Source organism: Triturus cristatus, chromosome 6 (assembly GCF_964204655.1).
Source record: "Triturus cristatus chromosome 6, aTriCri1.1, whole genome shotgun sequence".
NCBI lineage: Eukaryota > Metazoa > Chordata > Amphibia > Caudata > Salamandridae > Triturus > Triturus cristatus.
Window position 1 is genome coordinate 1,429,890,408 of NC_140589.1, and position 6,342 is coordinate 1,429,896,749.

Here is a 6,342-nt window from a genome sequence, read left to right on the forward strand (position 1 = left end):
GGAAGATAAGTATAGAGAAGAAAGGGCTGCACACACAGGTAATAAGGCACTGGCTATCAGGGCTCCCTATCACACTAGCGCAAATGGACAATGATGTGCTGTCCGTGGTACCATGACATATTTCAGTCTTTCAGTCTTTTAGTCCTTTTACTTTTATTTAACTTCACGTGGTATAGCTAGTCCATGAGTTAGTCAATGCTCTCTGTTGTGAGGTCCTGACGTATTGTTCAGTTCTAATGATCTTATTGTACCGATTGTGAAGAATTTGTATTCATATGTGTCTGGAATGGATGTGTACCTTCTACAGACTCACCAAGATCAGGACTAGCTGCTTGTTATGTAACGAGATTTCATGTGTCATTTATTGTATGTCTTGTCTTTTTCTATCCTTTTTTCAATAAAAAAGATTTGAAATTAAAAAAAATATTTTCTAAGTTCTCAAATATTTTATCTGTCTTGTAGAAAGAATAATGATCCGTGCAAATTTGCCAGAGATAACACAGCTTCGAACTTGGCTCCAGTCACTACACCCCTCAGGTTGTCTTTGTATTATGGGTTAGCGTTACACATGCAGCAGCAGTAACACCCTCCTCAGGCATTTTCCAACGATGATCTGATTTTAAAACACAAAACAATCAAAGGCAAGCCATTGTAAAATATACATTTATGTAGGTTACCGAACCTCGGTCACTGTTAATATATAAACAAAGAACGACTTATTTAAATCTGAATCCAGTAAAATAGATTTGAATTTCAATGGGCCTATTTCTAAATAAGGCAATTAAAAATCAAATGCAATGTACATGTTGAATGGGACATAAACTTTTTAACTTTCATATTGAGAGATGCAGCAGCATGTTTGTAATTACTGCAATAATTATTACAGTATTTCACATTTCTTGACTAGGAAATTGCTAATGGGGTGAAAAGGACATTCACAATTATTTAGCCCACCGTCGTCACCAATGTGTGGAAATATGTAAACTGTCAATTTAGTAAAGATAATTTACATTAAAGGGAAAGCTTGCTCAGCATTCCTTGAAGGAGACACTCTTTAAGTAATGGGAGCTTTGTCGGATTTGGGTTCATATCACAATATGTACAGTGGTCAGTTATGCCCTGGTAAATAACTTTAAAGGTATTTTGTTTATCACAGAAAAAGTAAAGATTTTTTAAGCGAAGGCCCTTATTACGAGTTTCCTGAATATTGGAGTGAGGATACTGGGGGCCGGAATCACTGATAGTGGAAGAGGTGTGGTGCAGCGGCCAAGGCATTTGACTCTGGAGTATGGGGGCTCATGGTTCGACCACCGGCGGCAGATCAGCTCAGCACCATATGACTTTGGGCAATAGCTCCCTTAATCTTCCCAACGGCCCCCAGCACCTTGGGCGATTTACATTTACTGATTCTTGATAGTATTCCTGTGCTTAATTATGGGGAATCGAAGTTATTTTCCTACAAAACAGGGGACCCAGGAATGTTGAGTGTATTTCAATGCACTTTTCTCCTTTACAAGAAAAATAACGAATTCATATTCATTTATCCTTACTTGGAACAGATGGTAAACAGATGCGGGCATTTTGTTTTGGCCCGTGTTGTGGGTACTAGTTGGTAGCGGTACCAGCAGGGCTTTTTAATGGGCCGAGTCTCACCGGGTCTGAGTACCAGCAGTTTTTAGGTCTCGGCTGGCGAAAGCAGCGCGCATGCGCTGTGCTCGTCATATGAGGGCTTCTTGGAATCAATACAGATTCCAAAGCTCTCGGAGGCGGACTTGCAGCCCCGCCCATCTTTTTGATTGGTTCACATCATCTTGCATGCAAAACATGGGCTTCTCATTGTAAAGGAGGCTTCTTAGTGTCTCCTTTTGGCCACGCCCACCGGGATTTTATCTTTTACCGGCGGCGTGACACTCTCCCCTTCATTACTCCCTACGCACTTTTTTTTGTCACTCAGCTTTGCCAAAGTCAGCCGCGTGTTTACTTTCGCATCGCATTGCGCTTTCACTCGGAAAGTAAACACGCGGCTGACTTTGCGGTACCGCGCTTGTCAATACTCGTGCAACTTGCCTCCGATGTCCAGGTGAAAAAAATCATATTCTCTGTCCTTCTTAAACCACCGTTGTTGCTAAATATGCGTGAATTCCGGAGACCTGAAAGATAGTCTTCACTTGGTGTTTACTACCCGGGTTAAACAGGCGAGTTGAAAATAGCACAGAAATGCCTTTCATGCAAGGCAACATAAAGTCACCATAAAGTGACCAGAGGGCGTGGGCGCGGAGTCGCATCCCACACACGGGAGCTCCGGGCTGCTCCTGCTCGCATCTCATCCCTCGCTGTCCAACCGGAAGTGACACGCCTTCACCTGCTGATGCCGCCTCAGGCTATCCTGTTGTTGGAGTTGGCAGCGGCTGCTTGGGAGCGAGTACGTGGATCCGTCGTCTGCCCCTGCTTCTCGTTCCAGCCGCCGCCTGAAGGATGGGGATCCGAGCCCCTCTGCTGCCCTTGGCAGCTTTGCTGCTGGTTGGAGTTGGTGAGTCCGAGCGCTCATGGGGTGACCTGGGAGTAGCCGCGGGCAGTTGGTGCTGGTGGGCAACCCCGCACAAAGCGAGTGGTGCTGCCAACAAGGAAGGTGGTACTCCAGACTCCAGACCCTTTCACCGATGGTCTGGCGTGATTGTGACTCAAGGGAGAGTCTGCTGCTTTTAGAAAGCACACTTAGTGGGGACACTGGTGAGGTCTCATAGCTGTGTTGAGAGACCAGTTGTGTTGTCTGATCCACACCCGTTTTTTGTTTGATAGCCAATATCATTTCTTACCTTACCCAGACAAAAGCACACGGTTAGAGACCGTATTAGCCACAATCATAAAACATTGTTTTAAAACTTATTTGAACTCCAGGGCTATTTGCTTTTAAGAGAAGCTGATGGACACATTAACTATGTGTCGGTAGCACCAAAGCCATTGCTTCTTATCTTTGTATAGTACTTTTTACGTCACAATATAACAAGTAACCTACTTTTGTGATCACCTGTTTTTTTTTAAGGAACATCAAGTTAAAAGCACACCCAAAAAATGGACACATGTTTCTATAAATGCATGCTCTTCAGTGAATCTAATTTTAATTTGATTATTAAATATGCACCAAGAGCAGTTCTTGTGTACGAACATGGAACATTTTTGACCTTCCCATTGCTGCTCGATGTGAGTTGCATTCTTCTACCCACAAGACTGTGTCCCCCTTCCCCCCCATCCACTCAAGGCAATCATGTTTTAGAATAGCTTTGATACACGTTGTCTTCCGTCCAAGCATATTCTCTGCACTCCATTCTAAGCATTTTGTGTTTCAAGGTACTTTGATTGTTCAACTTGCGTCTTTTAAATAAACGGAGATCATCGCCTCACCATTTGTTACCCAGCTGTGCTATTTACTTTTTTAATCTCGATGTTTTCTCAACCCACTGGGACATAAAAAAAGGCCAGAAAAAGCAAACCTAAAAGGACTTAGGGCCTCGTGTAATAATAATGTATTTGCAAAAAGTGTTTAAATATTCATTAAGCAAGTCACAATTTGCAACCCCTTGAAAATGCAGTCGGTCTCGCCTTTAATTAAGTTAAAGCCATTTGCTTTGCTATACAATACCATTAGCAAAGCAAATGCCTTTAACTTAATAAAAGGCGAGACCTATTGCATTTTAAATGCGTGTTTCAAAAGCAGGGGGGCCTCGAAATGGGTCTCTATCGGGCTCTGTTTTGTGCACTGGCACAAGCGGTCCGTTGTTTCCTGGACTTCAGTAACAGCAGGCACATTGATGTGGGCTGCTCACACTGCTCACTTCTCACTGGTGGAGAAGTTACAGCATGACGTAATGCCAAGTGAGCGTTAATGCCAAGTGAGGTTGTAGGGGAAGGGAAATCCTTGCTTCTTACATCTCCAATGTGTCTGCTTTTTAAAACACAAGCGCTGTTGCGAGTGAGGGGGCCCTATTGAATAGCGCACACTGCAAATTGCCACTTCTCTTTTTGAAACTCAGGAGCAGCAACGTTGTCGTGGTGTCACCAGGGCTTCAAGTGGAAGCTTTTTCAATAGTATATACAAGCCATAGATGCTGCTTATTTATCTTATGCAACTAACAACCATTGATGCAGCCAATAGTCCTGACAGGTTGTAGGTATGATGTTATTGTTGTATCATATATCTGGATGCAATGACAGAAACCGCAAAATACAAGTCGGGCGGCACACTATGCTAAGCACAGATTTTTAGCTGATGTGTTTTAAGCCACGCCCTTAATTACATTGGCCACGCCCCTTTGAGAGACCCCCCCAGTTTTTTCATTCCACTTAAAGCCCTGGGTACCGGTAGGGTCAGGAGCAGAGGGAGCTAGGCGGAACGTTTGATGCTCGCCCATGGTGCAGAAAGGGGTCACAGGAAGAGCAGTATCCTTCAACCCCCAACAGTTGCTCCGTCAGGCCAAGGATTACTTGATCCGGCACTTGCAGGCCTAGTAATACCGAGCCCAGTGACACAGGAAAACCAGTAATTGCACGGCATGATATCCTCACCAGGGATATTTCTCTGACTAACTTGTAACATGGGCCTGAGAATCCTTGCAGCACCAGCCTAGCCGAACGGTCTGTTCAGAAGCAGGGAGACACCTGGATACAAAACAGATTTTTAGAGAAGAAGGAGTTACTGGCAGTATAATTAAAATTGCACTTTTCTGAGGGAGTTTACATAATCAGCTGCTTGGTGATTTTGGAATATTTACACTTTTGATTCCTCTGTTCTTGTTTACCTCTTTGTCTAGCAGACCCCCCCCTCCCCCCCGTTCTCTGAAAAATCCAGAGGTGTCAGGAACACCAGGTGAGTCCACTTCATCTCAAAATGCAGCATCTATCACAAAGCTCATATTTCCACCCAATCTAAGCAGTCATCAAATCAAACTAGGGAGCTGCTTAGAATTTTCCAGGAAGCAACTGAGCAGCCTACGGTAAGAGGTCTCATAAAAAACATGTCACCCCTTCTGAAAGATTAAATTCACACGATTTGGGCTGATATTGCCTGGCACCATGACCAAATCTTTGAAGATTTAGACCTCGGGGCGTGGCCAAGCCAAGCTACAAGATGGCCGTGTAGTCTGTCGGCTCTGCCGAACGAGAATATATCCTGTAGCATATCCGCTCTCATTTGCCTTATCCGGGGCCACAACTACAACATTCCAGCATCGGAAGGGCTGCTGCACATTTTGGTGCCATCCGTGGCCTGAACTGTGGCGCTGGGTGGAAACAGCAATATCTGCGACGGCAGGCCGTATCGGAGCAGAGGCGAGACTGCGAGGCCCCAAAACTGAAGATATAGCTGGCGGAGCACTTTTATCGGTGCTACCATCTGCGGCACGGGGTGGAGGCGTGCACGCAAGCAGAACCCCCGCAGAATCTGATGGAAGCACCGGGACCATTGCTGCATCCACCGGAGTGCCGCTGGTGCTCTGGGTATTTCTTGAACGGAGAGCGGAGTTGATTTCCGTTGAGCTCCCGCAGGTATGGACCCCAGCATTTGCCTCCATTGAGGCGGTCACGCCACTTGAAGGGACTGGGAAGGGACAGCGGCCCCGCAACAGGCGGAGGTGTGTAGAGTCACCAGGCCAGCCTGCGGAGTGAGTGACAGGCCTCAACGTGACCCCGTCGTATGCCGACATCACAGGGCGGAGTTCGTTGCGCTGCCGTGCAGGAGGAATAGGAGCATGGATGCGCAATCACAGTATTAATCCCTGAAAGTGTGTGGGTGTGAGACTGGAGCAATTTTCTGGCCTGAGGCACCCCTTATGAGAGACTTGCTGCATTGGGGCATCACTGCAGCCCCCCATGATCACCTGGGTACATAGGGTTGCCATCTTGCCCTAATGCCAGAAAACAGCGGCTGTGCAGGGGAGCACTGATTATCACTGTGGAGCACCTGTGGTGTGGGACCCCCCTCTTAACTTGAATCACAAGACATTGTCAGGGCACGTTCTTGGTGTGAATTGCTGCGCATATGCCAACACCTGGGAGGGGCCCTGGATGTGTGACTTTGACTACCGGAAGTCCGGCCATTGAAAGGCGGCATTGTGTACGGAGGTGAACGTTGGCGAGCCCACGGCTGACTGTCCCGTGCAGTGCCTGGCGCCGGCCACAAGCCAGTCTGTTGAAGGATTTGTGCCAACATGGCGGGGAGTCGCAGTTCAAAGGCTGCTCTTCAGGCAAAATTGACAAAGTACGCCTGGGAGGGTGGCCCTGGAGCCAGCCCCAAAGGGGGGTCGTCAGCTCCCGACAAACCTGAAGTTGGTGGAAAGCAGAAAGAGC